At 46.4% G+C, this 13,753-nt stretch overlaps 1 protein-coding gene across 1 annotated transcript in view; it reads right to left on the bottom strand.

Annotated features, from left to right (window-relative positions):
* ARHGAP35 (Rho GTPase activating protein 35) overlaps positions 1-13,334 on the bottom strand; it is a 115,109-nt gene extending 101,775 nt beyond the window's left edge. Inside the window, exon 1 of the mRNA XM_061388764.1 lies at positions 13,246-13,334. The gene's annotated coding sequence lies outside the window, so the exon portion shown is untranslated. The remainder of the gene's footprint in view (positions 1-13,245) is intronic.
* Positions 13,335-13,753: the final 419 nt, after the last annotated feature.

The following is a 13,753-nucleotide window of genomic DNA, read 5'->3' as shown; positions in this document are numbered from 1 at the left end:
CTCCAGGAATAATCTCACTTGTGCAAATTATTTTCAAGTTTCCCCTACGGCACTGATTGCAAAACAAAGAACTGGAAACAAATCCAATGTCCATCACTAGGAGATTAGCTAATTACAGTGTATCTGTATGGTGGAGTACCATGAGCTGTTGAAAAAGAACAAGGAAGCTTCCTTTGTGTTAACACTGACCATCTCCCAAAATATTAAGTGAAAAAAAGGAAGATGCAGAACAGTAATTACAGTATGCTTCTGTTGGAATGCATATATCATTTCTATTTGCTTATTTATGTGTGCAAAAAGCAACTCTGGAAGGAAAAAAAAACCCTGGTAGAAAACTGATGTCTCCAAAGATAACAACTGTATGGCTGGGCTGGGGGGTGGCGCAGGGATAAGGAAACAGAGGTGTTCTGTGGCTGCTGACTCAGAACTGCACAAACATATCACTACACGAAGCAAGGGATGTGTCTAACGTCACCAGCAAAGTGCTAAAGGAACAGAGCTGAGGAAAACCCCTGGAAGAAAGGCCTCAGAATAGTGGACACTTGAGAGGATGTGGAAGGGTGAGCAGGAAATTCACCAATCGGAGGAAAGGTAAAGGAACTCTCAAGAGGAACCAGCTTCACCAAAATCAGAGGCAGAGAAAGAACAGAGCGTGTTCTGGAGACCAGGAGTGACCAGGCTGGGAAGGCAGGATGGGCCAAACCATAGAGGAATACACAAGACCACCCAGTGATCTGGACTTAACCTTACAGGCCACGGAAAAGCACTCGAGTTTTAAAGAGGGGGAGCAACAGTCAGGTTCTGCTTAGTGTCTCCAGCGGCTTGCTGAGAATAAACGAGGGAAGAATGGAGAGACGGACACCTCCGTAGGACATTTCTGCAATCGAGCCTGACACCCTACTTCTTGGAATTCCCAGTGGCACAAAGCACAAGGGATTTCGCTTACCTGGCTTAATACTTAACCAACCATCTGAGAGTGATGGTCTCTATCAACTGAACACTTACTACATGCCAAACATTCTTCTTAAGTTCCCCTGGTTTCTCACAACCCTGTGAGATAGCAATCAGCATCTTTATTTTACACAAGAAAAAGAAGGCTCAGAGAAGTCAAAGAGCTTATTTAAGGTGACAATAAATGGACAAACTAGGACAGGAATCTACTCAATGCCTGTCTACATACAACTGGTGCTGGCCTGTGGTAGTTTTCCCCAGTCTATGTAAAAATGAGAATTAGAAACATACACTTATGTATGTCCGCGTAAAGCTGCCAACTTCCTTGAAAAAGGCTACCTTTTGGGAATTCTTGGTGGTCCAGTGGATAGAGGTCCACGCTTCCACTGCAGGGAGACCAGGGTTTGATCCCTGGTCGGGGAACTAAGATCCTGCAAGCCAGAAGTGCGCCTCCCGACAAAAAAGGAAAATGGCAATCTTTTACTCTGATAGTGGACCCTTTTATTTTAACAGAATATAGTGAGTAGTTCCCCTCTGCCCCGTTTTTAAAATATCCTCCTTGGCGAAACTAAAAATTGGTAAATTAACACTTTTTCTGCCCCACCACCATATTGTCAACTGACCTGTAAAAGTCAAGAGCACGGCACAAATAATGACATTACAAGCATCTACCGTGGCCAGGCGCTGTTTCACTTGCACAGTGAGCCTGTGAGCAGACACTGCTCCCCCTTCTTACGGACAAGGCGCCTGAAGGCAACAACGTGAGGGGGCAGAGCTGCCAGGGGGCGGGACTGGGGTGTAGGGTGCAGGACTGGGGCGCAGGGGCGGGACTGGGGTGCAGGGGCGGGACTGGGGTCAGCACGGGGGGAGCAACCGCAGCTTCAGTCCTAACGCTGCTCTGCGGCCTGTGACCTACAGCACCAGGATGGGTGAGACCCTGGGAAGACCCGAAAACCGGCTGCTGCCGTCGTTAACGACAAGATGCCCAATCAATAGCACTGCTGCTCCACGGATCCAAAAACGTCTCCAGGCTCTCGTGAGGCATCTAACGTGCTGGCTTACCTAAGCAGCTTCATTAATCACACTGCTCCTTTTCATCCTCCCAGAAAACTGAAAGGCTGTCCAATGTGACAGAATGTCCACATCCACTGCTGTCATTTAGCACTCAAAAAAAAAAAAAGAAAAAATCTGGACACAAAAAGCCTCTGCAGCAGGCAGAACAGTACTGAGGCCCATTTTACACATAAGAACTCGAGATAAATGACGTCCAAGGTCAAAAGCTGCTAAGAAGCAAAACGCAAAGAAAGGGTTCTTTACGTCACTAGAGGAAACCCAAGAGTCTAAGCTCTGAAAGGCTTCAGAGGCTTTATTTCTCCTGGTTTCTCTCATTAGTCCTATCTTTAATTCAACAAATACCGTGCTCCTATTGACGTGTTTGTTCTAGGATAAAAGCGATGGGTTCACAGGATAAATGGGAGAACAAAACGAAAAGTCCTGTGGCGCTTCTGAGCCGTTTTCCAATTTCTTCCTGATACCTGTCAACCCCCCACTACAAACGCACATCAGGTCTTCAGCGCTCTCCCCGGTGAAATAAAGAAGGGCGAGTAAAAGAACAGGTACACATGTGTGCAAATGTCTTGTTGGTAACAACAATACAAAGAAGGTGAAAACTTAAATTTCCGAATTATTCCTTATTCAAAACAAAACATGAACTCAGACCACTTTCTTTCTCATAATAAGATGACATCTACCTCCCTGGTCAACACATTCTTGTGTTTGAATGTTCAGTCACACTTAATTCCTTAAGGCAAGATCAAAAAAAAAAAAAAAATCAGGCCACTGGTCTTCTAAATTTTTTACTTTCTGGTACAGAAACAGGGTGTTCCTTGTGTTACCTCTAAGGGAAAAACTGCTTTTGTTTTATAAACGGTGTGTCAACTCTCAGAGAGAAGGCTTGTTCTGTACAGCTGGTACTCTACATGGCATAGATCCTCCCCTGAACGCTGGCTGAACGTGGAGGAAAAAGGAAAAATACTTCTCTCCCTACACCTCTATCCTCTGGAGCTACAAAGAATTAGTATGTTTCCCTTCTTTTCCTTTTCTGCTGTACAGTCCTTAATTTATTTTAATAGTTAATCAAATGTGAAATAATTTAACTCTTAAAGATTTTTGGCCCATAAAAGGGAAAACATAACTAGCTCCATGTCCATTCCTGATTGTGACCAAGAAAGAAAAAAGCGATACACTATGGCTCCTTTAAAATAAGCACGGTTGAGGGCAGGGGGATATCATGCTGAAGAGAACAGAGCTTCCCTGGTGGCTCAGATGGTAAAGAGTCTGCCTGCAATGCTGGAGACCTTGATTAGCTCCTTGGGTCAAGAAGATCTCTTGGAGGAGGAAATGGCAACCCACTCCAGTATTCTTACCTGGGGAATTCCATGGACAGAGAAGCCTGGCAGGCTATAGTTCATGGGGTTGCAAAGAGGTGGACACGACTGAGTGACTAGGGTACAGCTATCAGTAAGGAAGTAAGACTTTTATTCTTCTCATCTCTGGGGTGAAATCAGTTCTGTAAAGTATATGGCACACCAGAGAAAGTGCTAGAATGTAAAGGCTCCAAGCAAAGGCTCTGAACCAGACTGCTGACCTGTCAGCCTGGTGGCCTTAAGCGCCCTTAGGGAGCCTCAGTCCCCGCACTGCTGTACCACCCACCTCAGGGCAAGGATTATGGTGAGGAGGATGTGAGGGAACACACTGGAATCTCCTGGCACTCAAGAAGCAACTGCTGCTATTGCATGGTAATACTGCCATGCATGCATGTGTGCTGAGTTGCTTCAGTCATGTCCAACTCTTTGTGACCCTATGGACCGTAGTCCGCCAGGCTCCTCTGTTCACAGGATTTCCCAGGCAAGAATACTGGCGTGGGTTGCCATTTCCTCCTCCAGGGGATCCTCCTGACCTGGGGATCAAACCCGCATCTCTTGCCTTGGCAGGTGGGTTCTTCAATACCAGTGCCACCCAGGAAGGCTACACTGCTGTCATTAATTCAACTACTGCTCTAAGAAGTGTGACTGCCTTTACCTTCAAAGGCACTAAACTCCAACAGATCTCATGATTACTAAGTTCCTGCTTTTCAGCTCAATTTTTCCTTCACGTTTTCAAGAAAAAACCAAACATAATACAACCACACTGCAAAAAACTATTTTTAATATTTTTTCTCTGAATCAAAAATAGCAAATCATTTTAGAAAAGTTGGGAAAACTCAGAAAAAAAATCACTCAAATTTCTGCAACAGAGACAAATACTAATAGCACGTAGGCATATTTCTTCCACTTTTTCCCATATATATTTTAAAATAACTGGAATCATACTGTTTATAGTTCTATATCCTGCTTTTTTCTCATACTTAACTTCATTTTGTGTGTACTTTCCCATGTCAAGAATTCTCCAAAATCATCTTTTTTTATGACTCCAGACTTTTCCATAAAGTGACCATTCCCATAAAGTTAAAACATTTAGATTGTTTCTTTTTTTCCCCAATACACACCACTATAATTAACATATTCATATCAAATTCTGGTCCTCATCTCCTCATCTTGGTCCATACAGATACCTATAACCAGACCAAGGACTGTATCTCTTGCCAAACTGTTTTCCAGAAAGTTTGCCCCAGTCTGCCTGACAGTCCCATCATGAAGTCAGAGCAGTGACCATACCTATTTTAATTCCAAGTAAACAGAGACCCCAAAAATCTGCAATTATAACACAAATAGAAAATATCTGTAAGTATAAGATGCTTCTGACACTTGTAATTTGTATGAGATCACTATTAACCCATTCATCATCAGGTATGTGACTTTGAACAAACTTGTAAAAGTTAAAAATATGATCCCACACATTCACATTTGTGAAATCCTGAGAAGTACCTTATAGATAGAGACTCTCAAATTTATTACCAGTTTTCAATTTATTAAGAACTGTGTGGGAGAAAATAAAATTAAAAAAGAAGAACTGAATAGGGGGAAAAAAACATATGTGAAAAAGAAAATTATGCCCCAGCATATGAAAAAGGAATCTGTATAACATGTATGTAAGAAAATACATCTTCCTTGTATACACATCAAACTATAACTACTTTAGCTAAAGTGGCCATTTTTAAGCCTTTGTGTCTACTGACCGACACCAGGCAGACGCCAGCAGCCCACTCCCGCAGCGCTGAGGCCCTTTTCCTCATTTACCAAAGGTTTTATCTGCATTCTTCAACTGGCTGACCAAAGTGGAATAAATTCCCTATATGTCAGCAGCATTAAAGTATTCAATGTTATCAGTCCATTTAAAATAGTATTACAAAAGAGGCACCCACCAGTCTTCCACCTACAAACTTAATAAGCATTTTTGAAAACTAAAGACCTAGTGATACTTTTAATCACCAAGCATTTAGGTACACTATTCCCAGTGAAACAATTCCCTTGAAGTGAAAGCCATTCTGGCTGAAGATGTTGATTTCAAGAATCTAATAATCTTGTATTAATGCAGTGCTGACTTTCATTTGTACACAATCAATTTGGTACTGAACAAAGAATCCTTTTTAATTGCCCGTGGCAATTAACAGTAATCATTTTCCTTTATCTTACTCTCAAGTAGAGCAGGCCGAAATACAGAAGCCTCGGTTTTGACCTTTCTATCTCTAAATGGAGATAGGAAGAAGTACCACACAACAATAGTATTTTACACTTCAGGAGGCTACTAGCTGTAGCTGGGAAACATTCTTGCACCCCAACATTGTTTAAGAACTTTTTGAACTGCTATTTTTAAAAAAATATATTATAGGGAGCTCCATACAAATAAGTCAAGGGGCAAAGTATATTTTTATTTATACATTTCTAGCTGCACAGAGAGTTTTCTCAGAATAAAATCTCTCAGTTAGGAGCTATTCAGACACTTTTCTACTTGCCAAAGACAAGACAGATTTAAGGCCACTCCATAACCAAACATTTCTACCTTATTTCTGTTAGATAAATTTACTTATAGTTTTGCTACCTCAGGTTTGAATCCAGGTCAGAAATAAAATGCTCAACTTCTTCAATACTGACTACAAAGATAAGCTGGTACACGTGGCTGTGGATTCCTTTTAAAATACTGGAATATGGAACCTGATGTGTGCTGAGTCTCTGAATATGAGAATCTTTCAGTTTACTATGGGACTGCCTCCGGAACAGCAGAAATTAGTAAGAATAGTCTATTCAACATTTACTTCCCTCACCACACCCCATATTACATATATAGTTAATTGTTTATAACTGACTACAATTCCTTAAGGAATTAAACTACAGCTTATTCTTATAGCCCAGAGAGGCAAGGCAGTCTAATAAAATAAAGACAGATTTTACAGTCAGACAGATATGGATTCGTAACATGAGCTTACCATAAATTAGCTCATATATTAGTTGCGTAGCCCTGGTCAAGACATTTATGATATATGTGCATGTGTGTGGCTGTGTGTGTATGTATAGGGATTAAATGCTGAGCAGGAGGGCATGTCAAAAACGTCGGGGAGATGTGTGCACTAACCATAACGGCCACTTTTAGGCTTGAAACTCTTAAGCGGCAGACATGCCCCCCAAAAAAGGAAAAAGTCTTTGGCACCAGCGTGGTTTCAGTTAGCAGTAGTGAGGGCCTACTACACATAAAGTATTTAGGTATGACTGGAAATAATGGAAACCAACTGATATAATCCCTTCATTTTTCTCATGAAGAAACTGCAGCCCAGAAGTGAAATGACTTGGCCACAATCACACAGCTGGTAAGCAGCAGAGCCAGGGCTAGGACCCAAGTTTCTTCATGATGAAGTCAACATTCTTTACCATAGGAAGCTGTCTCTCAATTATTGAAGTTTGATTACCAAGCACAAGTATTACAATAGTGACCAGCAAGAGAACAGTTTCCAAAAAAGAATGCAGACACTAAGAAAGCAGAAACAGTCTGAAGTACCTATAGATGCAGATGCAACATCACAGCTGCTGCGAATTTCATAAGATGACAATGTGTCCATTTCAACAAAGGAAGATAAAGCAGACAGGCAAATCTGGCCACTTTTGACTAAAACAAATATTACTTTCCTGTGAGGATGCTTCATGGCTGGTTCTCTGCTAGTACATCAAAGTAATGGTGTCTCTTTAACATTAGCAAAGCAAAGCAATGAAGGTGAGGCTGACAGATGCCAAATACTATTTTCAAGAACTCTTCATAGACGAAGTCTGATAAAGTGTTGTATCAAAAATTAAATAGAAATAAATTTGGGGGAAGATGAACATGAAAGATTTGTTTGCATTTCTTAATACCAGCAATTCAAGTGCTATTCAAACCACTGCTATTTGAGAGCCTAGGTCAACAATGACTCAGCTTGAAAAATTTCATACTGTTTTTTAGGAGGTATATGGTTTTAGTTATGTAGTTAATACAATCTGGATGCTCCTTTCTCCCGAAATTATAAACTATCTTCATGTGAATGGCTGAAAAAGAGGCAAGTGTTTATTTTATACTTGAAAAAACATACAACAGGGGACTTCTCTGGTGGTCCAGTGGCTAAGATTCCAAGCTCTGAATGCAGGGGGCCAGAGGTTCAATTCCTGGTCAGGGAACTAGATCCCATATGTCGTGACTAAGACCCAATGCACCCAAATAAATAAACAAAAACAAATAAATATTTAAAAAAAAAGAAAAGAAAAAGCATACAACAGAGGTAATGCAATTCATTTTACTGCATCCCCTGGGGAAAGAGGCCCCTGTCCCACCACTGCCTGGCCCATTCTGGGTCACAGGATTTGATGGGGGGAGGACGGGGTGGGTGGTGGGGGGGGTTAAGAGTAGTACCAAGAGGCTAATCTCAAGTGTCCTGTCATCTGTGATCCAGAACAAGAATCTACAATTAGAGCTTGATGGCACACAAGACTTCAGGCTGGGAATGAGAAGCCCAGAGAGGTAAAGCATTTTGTCCAAGAGTCCATCTAATTAGGTTAGAGCCTAGACCAGGTCTCCTACCTGTATGTCCAACACTCTTTCAGCTACGACAGGAAGCCTTGTCATTATGCCCCTTGCAAGCTTTCCATTCCCCCAACTATAACGGAGGAGGCTAGACTAGGCACTGATCTTCAAACTGCTGTTTCAAAGCCAAGGGATTTCTGCTGGTCACTTTCCCTCTTCAAACGGAGACTCTCCAAGTTTATTTCATATAGTGTGAAAAAGAAATTTTCAGTGACTGAACTAGATGGTCAATGAACTATCACAGGGACTGGGTATATTAACACACTGTTTAGACTGTCAGTGGATGAATGACAATAGTTAGAGCACATTACCACCAAAAGGCCTACAAGAGGCCCAACCCCTCTCAGAACAGCACAGCAGATGGAGGAGGGGAAAGCAGGCAAGACTAGAGGGAAACAACCAAGCTCACCTTTTCGATCTCCAACTGTATTGGCCCAATGCATTTCCTCCTTATATACAGACTGACCACACCTATGAGGCTGTAGGTCACAGTCACCTATACAACCCTCACTCTCCCCAGACTGTCCTTTGTCAGAAAGTCACCTTCAGGTCCATGGATATGCACAAGGATAACTCCTTCCATGTGTCCAGTATCAAGAAAAATGACTATTTTTTGGTATGTGGCCACATGCCTTACAGCATATGAAATCTTAGACCCCCACCAGGGGTCTGCACCCCTCTGCAGTGGAAGTGTGGAATCCCAACCCCTGGACTGCCAGGGAATCCCAGGAATGACTATTTTCTGATCCTTTTATTGTCCTAAATCTTTGGCCTTCATCATGGCAAGAAAAAAGGGGCAACATATAAGGGAGGGCGGAGGTAGCCAAAAGTAAAGGCTAGTATAAAAAATGAAGACAGAATTCTAATCAGGCCAGTAATAAAGATTTTCTAACCAGGGCAAGAACCCTTGAAGACACATTACTAGGTTGAAAACAGTCATCTACTGCCTTCCCCTACTCCACACCCCACCCCCAACTGGCACATTAAATGCTCCAGAAGGCCAAGGCTGTCACCTCAGATTTCTGCAGCACCCAATTCCATCATGAAAACAAATGTTGATACAGGGGTTGGAGCCTCTGTCACCATCAGAGAAATCTGACAATCTCTGGAACATCAGTTCCCAGTCTCAGAAGAAAAACAGCTCTTTGTTCTTCTGTCTCCTCTCCTCCTATTATGTAAACTTAGGCTTTGGGCACGCAGAAACTTCCTATGCTGCCAGTGATGTGAAAAACCTGGAACACAAATTTAAGCAGTACTGAATACACAGTTGTTTTTATTCTTAATTAGCTGTCACTTGCACATTAGGAATAAAAACCAAAACAACTATTTATACCAACATAGGCAACATAAACAGAGAAGGCAATGGCACCCCACTCCAGTACTCTTGCCTGGAAAATCCCATGGACTGAGAAGCCTGGTGGGCTGCCATCTATGGGGTCGCACAGAGTCAGACACGACTGAGTAACTTCACTTTCACTTTTCACTTTCCTGCATTGGAGAAGGAAATGGCAACCCACTCCAGTGTTCTTGCCTGGAGAATCCCAGGGACGGGGGAGCCTGGTGGGCTGCTGTCTATGGGGTCGCACACAGTCGGACACGACTGAAGCGACTTACCAGCAGCAGCGGCAGCAGCAGGCAACATAAAAACTCAAATAAATTCAGAGAATTCATCAGAATTCTTTTCATCAAATGAACAGAAATGAACAAAAATGAACCAAAACCTTAAAGTCAATAATGGTGAAAACAAATGTCAAAGATAATTTACCAGATTCTGCTTGTCACAAAATTTAAAGTCCTGAGAACTTAGGCGAAAGGAGCCATAAGGATCTTCTGTTCATTCCCTCTCACTGTCTCATATACAAATGCCCTAATGTTTGATGAGTCAGTGGTCTAATTCTGTAGATGACAACGAATGGTTTTTATTTCACATGTATTCATACAGAACTATTTCTAAATTTAAGTGGTGAAGTAAACAAAGTTTGATCATAGCTCAGTTAAGAAAGTCCTTCCAGTAAATGCTCCTTCACAGCTGGATGGCTGCTTTAATATGCAATTGCCCTAGGCCACAGGGGGGAAAAAATAATCAGGCTTTGATCTACTTAAGAAATAAAATAAATAAACCTAGAACATGCAAAAGGTTCCCTCTCCCAAGTTAAGGAAGGAGAATGCTTGGACGGTTTTCTGTGAAACCACCTCTTCCTCTGGATGAATTTCCTATATTCCACCTCCAACAGAAGATCACTGGAGAAAACAGCTCAGGGAAAGGCAGCAAAGGCACATTTTTCAGGTAATAAACCAAAAACCCAATCATATCAGCCCGTTCCTGGCACTCATTTCTCTATCAAATCAGGGCAGTCAAAAGGCCTGGGAGTGTCAGGGCCCACCCACATACTCCTGGTTCACCAATGAGTTCCCTCCTTCTCCCCAAGCATGGAGCTACCTAGAGAAATTCAGCTTCTGCAGCTGGAAGCGCCTGCAATACCAGAGGGCAGAAATCTGAGTGACACTTGGCACTCTTTGTTTCAACAAACAACCGCAAAGAGCTTTCCAAAGCCAGGCCCTCACCATTTTGAAGACTAGGAAGCTGAATCCTTCCTGGGGCAGAGGTGAAAAAGAAACAAGCCCACCTTCCTTCAACCCTTCCCAAAGGTCACACAGCAAACCAAAGGCCATCAAGGAAGCCAAGCAAGACTGGCAGCTTCTGCAGACCCAGAACAGTAAACACCAAGCGTGGCCATAACCCCTGTGGGGCTGGGGAGAAGTTGAGAACTGGCATTTCTCCAGCTAAAGGCGAAACAAAAATAGGACTTGTCAGCTGGAAAACACAAACAAACAAAAAAACACACTCCTAATTTCTCCCCAAAGATGCTGGCTTGGAGGTGAAAGGGGGAGAGGGTACAACTGCCTCTTTATGATAGCTGAGAGGAGGAGGGAGGGAAAGTGAGAGAGAGAAGACAGACCTGTGAGCAGCTGCATTCTCCTTTTCCAAAGGACACAAAACTGCAAAGCCTCAGGACTCAAAGGGGCGGGGAAGCAAAATGGGAGTGGGAAAGAAAAGCGAGGCAATGGAAAGAGAACTACCTCCACCATCACTACGCTTGGTAAAAGTGGGGGAAATAGGGGCGACACTCCGCGACTCGAGAGAGCAGTAGTTAATCAACCAACCCCAGCTATTTACCCAGATCTCACAGGATCCCTGGAGATAAAACCCTCAGAGTGCTGAGCGAATCTTAAGTCTAAATGTGAACATAAGCATCCTAGGCCCAACCCAGTCCCTTCCTCCCCAAAGCTGTGAGATGGAGACTAGAGAAAGGCATACCTGAAGAGGTGAAGTAACCCGGTGGGGAATAGGCAGGTCAAGAGGGGAACTGGGAGAAGCAAATCTGAGAGGAACTACAAGGGAAGAGAAGCAGTCTAGCAAGATACAACAGGAAAGAAAAGATGAGGGAGAAAACCAGGCAATGAAGACCAGAACTGCGAAAGGGATCACAAAAGGGACGGAGACTCTCGACAAGAACTGAGACAGCTTCAAGAGGAAGCTGGGCTGGGGGGAGTGACATGTAGGAAGGCTTGGGGAAACATCTCTATACTGAGCAGACCCAGAGAAAGGAGACTCAAAAAAGGAGGTAAGAGGCAAGGCAAAAGGGGGAGGACCCATTCAAGAAAGGAGAGAGCTGTGATTGAGGGTTGAATCAAAATGGGGTGGGGGGAGAAGAACAGGGGGAAAACTTAGAATTGAGAGGCAACAGAGAGGCGAGGCAGTCATAAGATGACCAGAGTTAAAGAGGACCACTCCAAGAGGAGACAGCAGTAGGAAAATTAAAATGGGTCCAAAACATAGGTGGACAACTGTGGACAGCTCCCAAAGGGGCAGAGCTGGGAGGAAAACATTAGAGAGGATGGGGTGGAATTGAACAAGTGCCAAGAGCAGATGCAAAAAGGATCTGGGGCAGGTCTGGGGTGCAGAATGGGAAGCGAAGGGGGGTGATGGATCAGAGAGAAATTCCCAGTCTTCCAGTAAGGGCCAAAATGGAAAGGACCGGCCTTGGAGAAACAGGCTGGAAGCAGGTCTTCAGCAAAGAAGAAATGAAGGGGAGACAGGGCAAAGGAAGCGGGAACAAATGAATGCAACGGCTCAGAAGAGGGCCAATAAGGCGGTGGGGGAGAGAAGAAACCTCAACCGGGGACTGCAGGGCGTCAGGCTGCGGCGAGGCTGAGTTAGGGAGAAAGGTCAGAGAACTGAACGGCAGGAACGAGAGAGCTGCAGGGTCAGAGAAGGGGGTGGAGGCTGCTTCAATCAAGGCCAAGTCAGAAAGCAAGCAGGCTGGAGGGCACCGCAAGATCGGAAACTGGACGAGGGGCAGAGTGGGGAGGCAAAAAGGTCTGGATGAGAGGCAAGGATCTGCATGGCAAAAAATGGAGTAAGATCGGAGGGGAGGAGGCGAGCATGGCGCGTCGGAGTCCAAGAGGGGGCAGGGGACTGCATCGAGATCGGCAGGGGTCAGAGTCCAGGGGTATCCCGTGGGGAGCGGGCCGGGGGGAGGCGGCAGGTTTTGTCAGTGGGCAGTAGGGCCCAAGAGGGACATGGAATTAAGCCCAAGGAGAAGACCTGGGGGCAGTAGTGCCAAGACGAACAGGGTCTCGAATGAATCACCGAGGAGGTGGAACCGCAGGTCCTAGACGGACAGCTCCTGGGGGTGCAGCAGCGGAGGGGAACAGGACATGGTCAAAGAAGGGGACGGACTCAGGGTGGTGAGAGCGGAATCGGAGAAGGCAGAAGGGTCACGAATCTGAACGTGGGGGTCCCGAATTCAGGGATGCGGAAGGGTCCCAAGAGCACTGCAGAGTCTAGGGGTGGGGGTGGGGGGGCGAAGGGCATTACTGAGGGGCGGAAGAGAGAAGGCGGAGGCGCAGAATTGGGAGCAGAGTGGCTTGAAGCCGGGGGGTGGGGGGAGCCGAGGCAGACACGGAGATCTCAACGGATTGGAGGGTGGGGGCAGACGCGGCGACAGCAGGGCTGCGGCCGGCAGGGGCAAGTCCGAAGGGCAGGCGGGCCCCGGCGGGCCGGGCCGCAGCGCGAGGCGGCGGGGCCGGCTGAGCCCGGGGGGCTGGGGGGCCGCTGCCTCCCCTCCCCCTCCGGCTCCTCCATTGTTCGCGGGCTCCGGGCCCCGCCGTCCCCGCCTCCCCCTGGACCCCGCAGCGGGGCGGCGCCCGGCCTCGCCGCCCGGGCCCGCGAGCTCGCGCACTCACCAGCTGGGCGCCCTCAGCGCGGCCCTGGCCTTCGGGATCCCGGCAGCGGCGACGGCGGCCCCGGCGCCATGTTCTGCTGCTCCTCGTCCAGCGGCGGCTGAGGCGGCGGCGGCGGCGGCAGCTCCGGCGGCGGGGGGCCGGGCGGACCCTCCCTCGCGGGCTCCCTCCTCCGCCTCCTCCACCTCCTCCTCCCGCCGCTCCGCTGCTCTCCCTCGGGGCGGGGGGGCGGGGAGGGGAAGGGGGGAGGGGCGGGAACCAGGGGGAGGGCGGACCAGCCTCTCTCGCTCGCTCGCTCCCTCCCTCCCTCCCTCGCAATGGCGGCGGCGGCGCCTCCTTCCTGCGGCCGCCGCTCCCGCGCGCGCTCACCCTCGCTACCGCGCGTGCGTGGCGCGGGGACCGTTGCAGGGGGATAACGGCCCCTGAACCGCGCGCCGCGAGGGTATAACCGGCGCGTGGCGGGGAGAAGCGAGAGCGCGTGCGCGCCCGAGGGACTCACTGCCACCGCAGC

The sequence above is a fragment of the Bos javanicus genome, chromosome 18 (assembly GCF_032452875.1).
Source record: "Bos javanicus breed banteng chromosome 18, ARS-OSU_banteng_1.0, whole genome shotgun sequence".
Taxonomy (NCBI): Eukaryota; Metazoa; Chordata; class Mammalia; order Artiodactyla; family Bovidae; genus Bos; species Bos javanicus.
Note: the sequence above shows the minus strand (reverse complement) of the source record. Positions and strands in the feature narration are given on the sequence as shown.